This window comes from Bison bison, unplaced genomic scaffold (genome assembly GCF_000754665.1).
Source record: "Bison bison bison isolate TAMUID 2011002044 unplaced genomic scaffold, Bison_UMD1.0 scf7180017864309, whole genome shotgun sequence".
Lineage (NCBI taxonomy): Eukaryota > Metazoa > Chordata > Mammalia > Artiodactyla > Bovidae > Bison > Bison bison.
Window position 1 is genome coordinate 1,171,621 of NW_011494881.1, and position 13,500 is coordinate 1,185,120.

Sequence of the window (13,500 nt, forward strand, 5' to 3'; positions counted from 1 at the left end):
TAAAATTCCATAAAAGGGCCATGTTATCTTTAAAAATTAAAGAATATGCTACTGTTTTGTACAATTTCTTGCATAGACAGTTGTTTAAAATGTGTTGGAAAAATGTTTGCACAGTATAAATCTATAGTGGTACAAATAAAAGAAGACATTTGAAATAGGAAGACCATGATGCTGACCTCACAAATACTAGGAAGTCTCAAATATTAAGGGATGAGGTTAAATGCAAATGAAAAGTTATCTAACTCATAGTCAAAAGAAAATTTTATTTGTGCAGACAGAAAACCTATACAGAGTTTAAAAACCAAGAAAAATTTGTTGTTATTATTTTGTTATATTTTCTATTTGCTTTTAAATGTATGCCATTTTATTCAACCTTTTAAAATGACACATTTCCCTTTAAATGGGAAATCTTTATTTCATGGTAAAGATGAATTTTGATGCCTTTAAATTAGTTCCTCTCTACAGAAATAGCTTTAAAATATTTTATGCTTAACACATAGCAGAGGCACAGATTCTAGTTCACATTTTGGGGGCATGAAAGACATACAAATAAATAAACATAAAACCTGAATTATCTTCTAGATTGCCAGTGTGCTGAATGGCATGGCAGAAAAACATCCTAAAATGGTATCCTAAAAAATCCTTCTGAAGCAAGGTTAGTGCTATGAAAATGACATTAGAACAAACAAAAAATTAACTCTCAGACTTGAAATGAGGTTTTTAAAAATAACTTTATAAGAACAGAATGACTTAGCTATCAAGGGAAACAGTCTGAAGATTGTAAGTGTCTTGAACTTTCATAGTGTTTGGGAAAGTAGGATGCCACCCCAGGTAGCTGCCTGCTGGGGTGGAACAGGGAGGCAGTGAGGGGGAACCAACTATGTCAAATATCTGCCACAGCTAAGGATTTTACACGCATCTTCTCAGATGCCGTTCACAGTCATTCTTCACACATTTGCACATGAAGATACTGACACTCAGTAAGTTTAAATACTTACACCACCAGGAGGAAACATAGTGCATGTTAGGATCAAATTGACCTGAGTCTAACCTCAGACTTTCTCTACCACATTTGAATGAGCAGTAACTTAAACCCAAATTAATATTTTATATAAATTTATACCTTAAAAATAATTCGAGGAGTAGTGTAGAAGTTTATAGAGTCGGTTATAATTGTTTGAATCTGTGCTCCATCTCTTGATGGCTATGTGTCCTTGGACAAATTAATCTCTCAAAGTTTTAGTTTTCTTACCAATTAAAGATAATATAGAATATTTTTTCATAGATAAATTAAGATAATATAGCAATTATATCATAGGGTTATCGTAAGGAATAAAGAGATGAAGGTTGTACAAGTTATGGCAAGTAGTAAGCGCTCAAGGCATGTTAGCAGTTATTACTGTATTTATCAAGAGTGTCATCATTGTTAAAACACTTGCATTTCCCTATGCTTTCCAAACACTTGGAATACCCTCGTCAGTTCTCATTCAACAGGAAAATTCTTAATTCATAACTCAAACTCAGTCCAAGCACCTCAATCATCTCTTCTGATTGTCCTCAATCAAAACCATGCAATTAAAAAAAAAGACATAAAAATCAAAACCCATCTCATCTGTATTTCTATTAGGATCTGTGAAACTCTTTGTCATCTTTTATTTACGCTCTAACTCAACTTTTAAACTGCCAAGTCTGAAATTTTAGTACCAACTTCAGTGTTAGGCACTCAGTTAATGTCTGTGTGTGAAACAGATGGAAAAACAGTTAACCACACTTTTATTAATAGTAAATAATTAAATATTAAATAAATAGTAAATAATTAAATTATTGATAAAAATTATTATTCTTAAAAAACTAATAATCATCCTGTTAGCTGTCAAATATTTTATTCAGTGTTTTTATTCAAAGACCATTATCATTATTCCTTACAAGAAGGTACAACATAAATTTGGTATGGGGATGAAACTAATACAAGGATCAGAAAATGAGAGTTTTGATATAAGCAGTCTGGGTGACCTTAACTAAGTTGAATCACCTCTTTTGTCCTTATTTTTTGAATCTGTGAAAGGAGGCCATTGCACTAAATGACCTCTAGAGTCCCTCCCAGCTCTTGGAACAGGTGGTGCCGGAGTTTCTGTTGAAATTTACTCAAGTAAATCAAGCACTAAGAATGGGACACCGTAGCCTGATGCGTGTGTTCTCAGACCAGAGATGCCTATGTCAGATCCCATGAATTCAACAGATATGCCCCAAGCATGAAAGAAATATCTGTGCGTTTGCACGACAATAGCATGCAAATTATTTACTGGTGATGTTTCTCACCTCCATTGAACCTCAGAGACAGATATAAACTGTGGCCTTCTCCTTTAATGATGCTGCCATGGAAAATCAGTCACACGCATGTGCCAGTGCGGATGCAAAGATCCAATCCAGTGACCAACAGGTAACTTTGAAAGTGACTGGAAGAGTCAAGAGTAACCTGACATTTTTATTTTCTAAAATCACTCAGCCTTTCACTCACCATTCTCCCTTCAAGCATTTAATGATAATTTGTCTCAGTCCCTGCCTCCCATTTTTCCTCTTTTGCTGCTAGAGTTTCTTGTCATCCACTCAAGCCCAGCAAACTCTTGAACTGACACTTTTCTAAATAAGAAGAAATTGAAAAGGTGGAGTTTATTAATTTCAGTGATTCAGCATTAACCTAAACTTGCTGTGACCCCTGCTTTAATGGATTTCAGATCTTGCCAGCTCCTAGGCCAGTGACTATTCCTATAAATCATGCTGTGGTTACTATTAAATAAAAGGAGTATGTTCAAAATTGAAAGTTTTACTTAAGTTCAGAGTGGAATCCTAGGATATTGTGCTCAGTAATGGGCCCTAATGTGTGTCTCAGGCTCATGCAGTGAAAATACAAAATAGAGATAATCAAGGTATTTAACCATAAGAACTGTCTATACCGAGAGTATTTCCATCTTTCATGTTTACAATTTTGTCACTTATTTTAAAAATGGCTTTATTTAATGCTAACATAACATTTTTATTTGACATAGCAAAATAATAGAAAACCTTCTGTCAGTCTCAGAGGTTGTGTGTCTGTGTGTGTTTGTGCATGCACATGTGTGTGTCTTGTTTCTGTTTAAATAAATATAGAGCTTTGGGAATGACTGGTTTAAACCAATGAAATAAGAAATGCGCCTAATCTCACAATCAAAATCAACTAAATTAGTTAACTGTGCTATTGACAAACAGATTAAAACAAATTCTTTGCCTTTGAAATTCAACTTATTTTCTCAGCTTGTTCAGGATATTTTATATCAATTTCATTACATTTAAAACACCATTTATGTAAAGCCACTATTAAAAGTTGGTATAATGGTGGAATCAGATATTCTTTATTTTTTTTTTTTAAGTGGAGTGCAGTTTATTACACCGGTGGGCCCAAGGCAGAGTGTCCTCCTAGCCAAGGATTCCAACCAGTTTTTGTGAAAATCTTATATATACCCTAAGTGTACGTGCCCAAACCCACCTCCCCAAATTCCCTGAAACTAGTCTGAACAAAGGAAAAGAAAGATGCAATCAAAGTTAACCTGTGATCCATATGCCTTAAGCCTCGGTAGTTAACAGTGGACAATTATCAATAGGCCTGTGGTCATACCCCAATAAGCATAATAGGATTTATGATTCTATTCGGTTACAGAGATAGTTAGGGTATTCTTTTAGGCAACGGAGAGTCTAGGAACGAGCCCTGGGGCTCTTCCATCAGGGGTCTGTTTTTCCAGTTGGTATATCTTTTCCATAGAAACTGGGCATATAGTTCAAAGTCCACAGTCCTGCCCGAGATGGAATCCTGCTTTCAAGACAGAGCCTGTTCTGTCTGTTTCCTCCTTCAATGGTATAGAATCTTGCATAATTCCTGAGGCAACACCTAAAAGGAACAGGTTGTGTAGGTGATTATTTTTAGTTCGAGTGTATTTATTCCTGCAATGGTTGAATGAATGCAATAAATAATGGTAATAGATATATTCAATACTCTGACCTTATTTACATATGGGTAAGAGTCCTTATGTTTATTTTTTTAATTAATGTATTTATTTTAATTGGAGGCTAATTACAATATTGTAGTGGTTTTTTCATACATTAACATGAATCAGCCATGGGTTACATCCTGAATCCCCCTCTGACCTCCCTCCTCACCCCATCCCTCTGAGTCATCCCAGTGCACCAGCCCTGAGTACCCTGTCTCATGCATCAAACCTGGACTGGCAATCTATTTCACATATGAAAAATATATATTTTTCAATGCTATTCTCTCAAATCATTCCACCCTCACCTTCTCCCATAGGGTTCAAAGTCTATTCTTGACATCTGTGCTTCTTTTGCTGTCTCACATAAAGGATCATTGTTACTATCTTTCTAACTTACATATATATGTATTAATAAACTGTATTGGTGTTTTTCTTTCTGACTTATGTCACTCTGTATAATAGGCCCCAATTTCATCCATCTCATTAGAACTGATTCAAATGCCCTCTTTTTAATAGCTGAGTAATATTCCATTACTCACCATTAGTCAGATGGTGACTGCAACCATGAAATTAAAAGACACTTACTCCTTGGAATAAAAGTTATGACTAACCTAGATAGCATATTGAAAAGCAGAGACATTACTTTGCCAACAAAGGTTCGTCTAGTCAAGGATATGGTTTTTCCAGTGGTCATGTATGGATGTGAGAGTTGGACTGTGAAGAAAGCTGAGCACCAAAGAATTGATGCCTTTGAACTGTGGTGTTGGAGAAGACTCTTGAGAGTCCCTTGGACTGCAAGGATATCCAACCAGTCCATTCTGAAGGAGATCAGCCCTGGGATTTCTTTGGAAGGAATGATGCTAAAGCTGAAACTCCAGTACTTTGGCCACTCATGCGAAGAGTTGACTCAATGGAAAAGACTCTGATGCTGGGAGGGATTGGGGGCAGGAGGAGAAGGAGACGACAGAGGATGAGATGGCTGGATGGCATCACTGACTTGATGGACGTGAGTCTGAGTGAACTCCGGGGGTTGGTGAGGGACAGGGAGGCCTGGCATTCTGCAATTCATGGGGTCACAAAGAGTCAGACACGACTGAGCAACTGAACTGAACTGAATATTCCATTGTGTATGTGTACCACAACTTGCTTATCCATTGGTCTGTCAATGACATTTAGGTTGCTTTCATGTCCTGGCTATTGTAAACAGTGCTGTGATGAACATTGGGGTACATGCATCCCTTTCAATTCTGGTTTCCTTGGTGTGTATATGCAGCAGTGGGATTACATTCCCACCAACAGTGTAAGAGGGTTCCCTTTTCTCCACACCCTCTCCAGCATTTATTTTTTGTAGACTTGTTTATAGCAGCCATTCTGACTGGCATGAGATGGTACCTCATTGTTGTTTTGATTTGCATTTCTCTGATAATGAGTGATGTTGAGCACCTTTTCATGTGTTTGTTAGTCATCTGTATGTTTTCTTTGGAGAAATGTCTGTTTAGTTATTTGGCCCACTTTTTGATTGGGTCATTTATTTTTCTGGAATTGAGCTGTAGGAGTTGCTTGTATACTTTTGAGATTAAATCTTTGTCAGTTGCTTTGTTTGCTATTATTTTCTCCCATTCTGAAGGCTGTCTTTTCACCTTGCTTATAGTTTCCTTCGTTGTGCAAAAGCTTTAAGTTTAATTCAGTCCCATTTGTTTATTTTTGCTTTTATTTCCAATATTCTGGGAGGTGGGTCATAGAGGATCCTGCTGTGATTTATGTCAGAGAGTGTTTTGCCTATGTTTCCCTCTAGGAATTTTATAGTTTCTGGTCTTATGTTTAGATCTTTAATCCATTTTGAGTTTATTTTTGTGTATGGTGTTAGAAAGTGTTCTAGTTTCATTCTTTTACAAGTGGTTGACCAGTTTTCCCAGCACCACTTGTTAAAGAGTTTATCTGTTCTCCATTGTATACTCTTGCCTCCTTTGTCAAAGATAAGGTGTCCATAGGTGCGTGGATTCATCTCTGGGCTTTCTATTTTGTTCCACTGATCTATATTTCTGTCTTTGAGCCAGTATCATACTGTCTTCATGACTGTGGCTTTGTAGTAGAGCCTGAAGTCAGGCAGGTTGATTCCTCCAGTTCCATTCTTCTTTCTCAAGATTGCTTTGGCTATTCCAGGTTTTTTGTATTTCCATACAATTGTGAAATTATTTGTTCTAGCTCTGTGAAAAATACCATTGGTAGCTTGATAGGGATTGCATTGAATCTATAGATTGCTTTGGGTATTATATTCATTTTCACTATATTGATTCTTCCAATCCATGAACATAGTCTATTTCTCCATCTATTGTGTCATATTTGATTTCTTTCATCAGTGTTTTATAGTTTTCTATATATAGGTCTTTTGTTTCTTTAGGTATATTTATTCCCAAGTATTTTATTCTTTTCATTGAAGTGGTGAATGGAATTGTTTCCTTAATTTCTCTTTCTGTTTTCTCATTGTTAGTGTATAGAAATGCAAGGGATTTCTGTATGTTAATTTTTTATCCTGCAACTTTACTGTATTCATTGATTAGCTCTAGTAATTTTCTGGTGGAGTCTTTAGGGTTTTCTATGTAGAGGATCATGTCATCTGCAAACAGTGAGAGTTGTACTTCTTTTCCAATCTGGATTCCTTTTATTTCTTTTTCTGCTTTGATTGCTGTAGCTAAAACTTCCAAAACTATGTTGAATAGTAGTGGTGAGAGTGGGCACCCTTGTCTTATTCCTGACTTTAGGGGAAATGCTTCCAATTTTTCACCATTGAGGACAATATTTGCTGTGGGTTTATCATATATGGCTTTTATTACATTGAAGTATGTTCCTTCTATGCCTGCTTTCTGGAGGGTTTTTATCATAAATGGATGGTGAATTTTTCAAAGACTTTCTCTACATCTATTGAGATAATCATATGGTTTTTATCTTTCAATTTGTTAATGTGGTGTATCACATTGATTGGTTTGCAAATGTTAAAGAGTCAGACATCATTTAAATCTTAGTTCCAAGATACAAACAAAGTGACCACATACCTATGTAATGTCATAGCTATGACCACATAACTAAGCTAAGATTTAATATCATCATCTATAGAATAAGGATGACAATACATGCTTTAGAGATTGTTGAGGATTAAATGAGATGATATACATAAAACATGTAGGATAGTAACTGTTTTATAACTTACATCTAATAAAGTATATTTATTATTGGCAATAAAAATAACTATTAGATCACTGAGGGTAGAGACCGTAAACTGTTTTATTTATGGCTATATTTCTAGTGCTTCTAGTGCTTGGCCATAATAGATACTCAGTATTTGCTGATTTGAATGATAAAAAAATTCACTGAATTGATGAATGAATTAACATATGGAACATGACAGAGATCTGAGGAAATTTTTCCTATTTTCATCAAGAGGATTGTAAAGATCTTGTTACACGGGACATGGACCCCTTGAAAATAATATTGCGTTAGCCAAAAAGTTTGTTCAAGTTTTTCTTTTTTTTTCAAACTACAGAATTTTTTTTCAAATTACAGAAAAGCCCAAGCCAAAGATTCTTTTGGCCAACCCAATAGAATCTGCAGTTGATATAGACAAAATATAGATATCTAGGCCAAAGTTTACAAATCTTCTAATTTCAGTTAATGGTTAAAATATGTATTATTTTCTTTATTGAGATTTCAGTTTCCAAAATCCCTTTATTGAGTCATTGTCAGAGAATGATAGCATATTTCAGAAAGACATCTGACTTATTCTAGAAATCCTTTTGACTCTGTGATGCCTGACCCAGCTTTAGCAGCTGTTATCCATAAAGAAAACAAGCATGATGTTAAAATAAGAGTGGCTCTAAGAAAGTAGAAGTAGTATTTTGTATTATCAATTATACTTTGAGTTCTTATGGCAAGGACTTTTTTATGATATTGAAGAACAATACCAGAGTATAATAAGAAGTGATAAGTCATTACACACAGAGATCAAATAAATTATTTTCCATCTTTTGAATAGAATCCTGTTCTCTAGCAATTTTTCTATTTCTACAATGCTTTAGGAGGTAGAGTATTCGAACCATACTGATCTCATTAAAATTTTATCATGTCATTGCTCCAGTTTCTTAAGTCTAATTTCCACTTCTTTTGTTTCCTAGGTCAGGCTTTTATAGTTTAATTATGCTCAATATGTCAAACTTTGGCCAACTGTAAGCTTTACAAAGTTTGAATTATAGTCTAAGTTTTTCCATTGCACATACATGCAAAAATCCAGATCATCTAGATTTCTACCATATTGATTATTGTTTTAACTTTCACCATCAATTACAATCTGTGTCTTGCAGATATTTATTTTTAACACTGTTTAAGAATTAGATTTATTTTTTATGGATTAAAATAATTTCTATCATTTTTGTCTTCAACTAGTACTTTCAGGGTTCATAATTCAAAGAGTTTCTGACTCTGAAGCATGGAGGAAAGTTAAAGAAAGGTTCCACTTTGAAGAAACTTGGCATATAAAATTGTTTTTCTTCAAAATTAATTTTGGCAGGTAATAATTTTCCTTACAATTAATTTTTTCTTATAAATAAAAGATAATAAGCATATTCTCTTTCATAGCAAATCCACTTAATCTATTGAAAATATTACCTGTGAAACTTGATTTGTGCATACATCTTTAACAGGAAAAAGTCTCATAAACAAGATCTAATTTATGTGCCATCAGAATAAGTACTGAGCTATGTGGAATAATTTGAAAGGATATAAGTCCTGGGTGTTCTTTGGAAGGAATGATGCTAAAGCTGAAACTCCAGTACTTTGGCCAACTCATGCGAAGAGTTGACTCATTGGAAAAGACTCTGATGCTGGGAGGGATTGGGGGCAGGAGGAGAAAGGGCATCACCAACTCGATGGACGTGAGTTTGAGTGATCTCCGGGAGTTGGTGATGGACAGGGAGGCCTGGCGTGCTGCAATTCATGGGGTTGCAAAGAGTCAGACACGACTGAGCGACTGAACTGAACTGAATATGTCTTGCTTGAAAATATTTTCTTTCCCATGCGCCCATTCCCAGACCTTACGCAGTATATGAAATTTTTCTATTCCTTTATATTACATTTAAAATATAAAGAAGGCATTTCATACTGATATGCCAAACCAAGATAATGATTTTAAAAAGAAACAGTCTCAGATATATAATGAAGATATAAAAGTTGAGATATGTAGAGACTGCAGAATATTTTTAGGAGAGAATTTATATGGACAAAGCTAGTCTAGATTCCCAAGCTCCCCCTATTATCCTCACTCACACAAGTCGAAAAGGACTGTTTAGAAAGCATGATATGAGTCTCTGGCAGCTGAGATTCAATGGGCAAGCATAAACTCTCTCTTGAAAAATCTACCTGCTAAGAGGCGGCTGGCTGTTTCCTGATGATTGACAGAAGAGATGACTGAATTCTAATATTTGAACATTGTCTGTGGTCCAGATATAAGTGTCTTACAAAGGAAAAAAGGTCTGGGGTCATCTTGGTTTTTGTTTAAGATCATTTCCTCCACTGGTAAATAGAGCTAAGTTGAGAGGAATTATATAAACTGCTAAATTTGAGAATAAGCAGTCAGCTGAAGGAGAAGAATCATTCACATCAAATGAATTGAAGGTGAAATGGGAACTTTCAAGGGACTCATGAAATCACTGGTGCCAGATTCTTTTTTTTTTTTTTTTCCATTTGCCCCTCCTGACCCACTCACTACCCTATTTCATCACACTGTCTAAACTCACAGTTCAGATTACACAAAGACGCTCCTTTGTTCCCTGACGTCAGGTGAGTTTGGCCAATAGGAGTAACAGAAAGGTAGGAGGAGAATAAGGTTGGGGTATTTATTTTCTGGTTGCTATTCTGAGGGGATGCTATAAGCTGACTGTGTCCCTCTCCTGAAGACACAGCTCCTATCAGGCAGCTTCTTCACACACAAGATGAGGAAGACACGCACAGCCCTGTCTCCAGTGAGTTTTGCTCCATCTCCCTGCCTTCTCGCCCCTCCCTAGCAGAAGCTGAATTCTCAGGGAAGTGCTGAAGAGCCCTCAGTTTAGGGAAGAAGGAATAGGAAGCCCTTCTATGACCAGGTCCACTCCCTTGTCTTGTTTTGTCAGCTGTTTCTCCTAAAAGGGGTGAAGGGAAAGTGAAAAGCCACAGCAACAGCACAAAAGTAGGTAGGTATTGGTGGCAAAAGATATTCTCAGTCTAATCAGCAAGATTTAAAATGAAATGAAATAGCATTTGACCTATGGCATGTGTAAGAGATACTTGTGCTCCCGTCTCCTTTCAAAAATGCAACCGAGTGAGCCGTCCTTAAGTGAGTGATTCTTCTGCAGACAATTAAGGCACAAGAGATTTCAAGGTCTTTCAGTAAGCTTTAATTAATGCTATCAGACAGAGCCTAGGAAACACCCATATATTTTAAAGGCAAAACTAAATACAGTATATTCAAAAACAAGACTATAAAATAACCATTTCAAACGTGCTTATGAATCTGAAGCAGTTACTGCCATTTTACGGTCTCTTCAGGAGATGTTTACATCACTACTTATTTCAAGTTTGCAAAGCAAAACTAAGTAACACCTTTGCTTCATTATTTAGCCCTGAACAAAACTCAGTATTTTTAACTTAATAAATGACATCTTCTATTTTGGTTTGGAGGGGTTCAGAGTCTTAAATGTTAGGTTTTTGTTTAATGATCACTGCCCTCTTCCCAAGGGCCAAATTTCCCCTTCACTGAGACTGTGCAAACTGGCCTAACCAGTGGTAGAGATGGACATCTGGGGAGTCATAAACCAAGCCTCTCTGAGCTAGGGTGATTTGGACGCGGTGCTGTATATCAGTTCCAGATGTCAGGCAAGATTGATAAAGCAACGCAAAGCTCCCGATGAAGCACAGTTGAGTTGCAGGAGATTGCCGTGATGATAAGTGCCAGAACAAACCATAAATTCTGGACGCAGAATTAGGAATGGCCTGTAAACAGCAAATAATGGGTGTCTAAATTGAAAATGAAACTATCTGTTGCCTGTAATATTTCTTGCACTCTGGCTTAGGAAGCTGGGCATGTTAGAAACAGGCATGATCCTTTTCAGTGTCTGCCGTTAGAAAGCTGAGGATATTAACTCCTCTTTCCATCAACCTCAGGAAACAGAATGAAATGAACTAGCTAGAAATCATGGGTATAAAATACAGATTTAACACTATGCAGCAAGAACGTTACAGGTTAACAAAACTGAGAAACACGAATATTGCATTTAAAGAACCACCATAGCAAACACTAAAGGAAAGAGCTCAAATAATTTACCTGGATCTCTCTCTCTCTCTCTCTCTCTCTCTCTCTCTCTCTCTCTCTTTCTCTCTCTCACACACATACACACACACACACACACACACACACATGTATATGTATATATATGTGTATGAATACCAGGGCTTCTCTTGTGGCTCAGACGGTAAAGCGTCTGCCTACACTGCGGGAGACCCAGGTTCGAGCCCTGGGTCGGGAAGATCCTCTGGAGAAGGAAATGGCAACCCACTCCAGTACTCTTGCCTAGAAAATCCCATGGACGGAGGAGCCCGGTAGGCTTCAGTGTATGAATACATATATAAATGAAATTACTTTCCTGCACCTGATAGTAAGGAGATGTCAGTCAATTTAGTGCAAATCTTGATTACACAACAATTTTAAAGATGCAGAAGATAGAGGATCCAAGATAACTCCAGATACATAGTATTGAAACAGCTATGACTTGAAGGAATTTTTTAGCCACTTTATTAAATAGGGACGAATCATGTGTAATAAGCACCTTTTTAGTTCCGTGGGATAATTTATAAATAGTATATTACTTGTAAGTGTATGAGAAAATGCCTACCATTTTATAAATAAAACATCATTTTTACTCTATACGCTTTGTTCTTATGACAAACTAAAGCCAAGATTTACAGATTGCTATGCTATGCTAAGTCACTTCAGTCGTGTCCGACTATATGTGACCCCATAGATGGCAGCCACCAGGCTCCCCCGTCCCTGGGATTCTCCAGGCAAGAACACTGGAGTGGGTTGCCATTTCCTTCTCCAATGCATGAAAGTGAAAAGTGAAAGCGAAGTCGCTCAGTCGTGTCCGACTCTTAGCGACCCCACGGATTGGCTCCTCCGTCCATGGGATTTTCCAAGCAAAAGCACTGGAGTGAGTGCCATTGCCTTCTCCGGATTTACAGATTAGTGGCAGCTAAATTCATGAAAATTTATATACTATTAGTCCTGCTAGATCAATGTAAGCATAGAATGCACTTAACCAAGATTTTACCTTATTTTATAATGACTTATGGAAGAGTAAAAATTCTTGTGGGTTCTTGGTATTATAATGAAGAAGAATATTTCCTGTACTGATACAGGCCACATTGTGCACGAGGCAGTTAAATTTGAACATGGGGTGGATATACCAGGTGGTGATATTCAAAGTATTTTGACAAGCAGGGGTGCATGGCCAGGCATGGGCAGGCAACAGTCAGGGGCCAGGAGCAGCATGTGGGTAACTGGTGCTTACTGGTATTAGAGTCTCTACATACTTAAGTCATCAGTGTTCTGGTAGGGGCAGGATGCTGAATGTTAGCTTGGCAACACTTGCTGCTGAAGAGGTGAAGGAGAAAAGATATTGACACACAGCAATTACAAGGCATACCTGGTGACTCTTTATAATCACTGTGTCTCAATTAGGAGGCATCTCTACCTGAAAAAATGTTCCCTATCCCCACCTCCATCTCTGTACTAGACAGAAACTTTCAAGTTAAAGAGAAAGCGAGCTAAGGGACAAGAATATTATTTTTGAATTAACAAGTAAAATCACAACCAATATTTTGCAGAGTGCATGGAAGAGAAGCAAAGGCTAAAAAATACCAATAATATAACAACAATAATGTAAAATGTTAATAGTTGACTTGTAATGTACCAAGCACGGGATCTACAGACATTATGTTGAGTCCTCTAAATAACCCTATTAAATAATCACTGTCTGCTTTTGGTAAAAGCAAAAGCAAACAGGCTCAGAGGAATGCACTCTTCCTCATGAACACAGAGCTACAATGTGATACAGCCAGACTTAGGACACAGGTATATCTGACTCCTGAGGTTTTAACTGCTAGGTTATTTTCTCCCATACTGCTAAACACTTGGTTCTAGAAATGGACCTTAAGTTATAAGATTAGCAGATATTAACTGAAAAGAACACCTGTACAAAGAGCAATACTCTAGCAAAGAATATATTTGATAAGAGTAGTATGAGGCACAAAAGAGGACCATTAGGCAATGAAAAAAGGATACAATCCCATACAGAACATAAGCTCTGGGGCAGAGGGATGTGAGTGGAATATCAAAGAACCACTGAAAAAGTACATATTTTGTGATATACCATAGTGATACAACGAACATATATAT

General features: G+C 36.7%; 1 protein-coding gene across 1 annotated transcript in view; it reads right to left on the reverse strand.

The window, feature by feature from the left end:
- CTNNA3 (catenin (cadherin-associated protein), alpha 3) overlaps positions 1–13,500 on the reverse strand; it is a 1,923,005-nt gene that overhangs the window by 933,435 nt on the left and 976,070 nt on the right. The window lies entirely within an intron of this gene.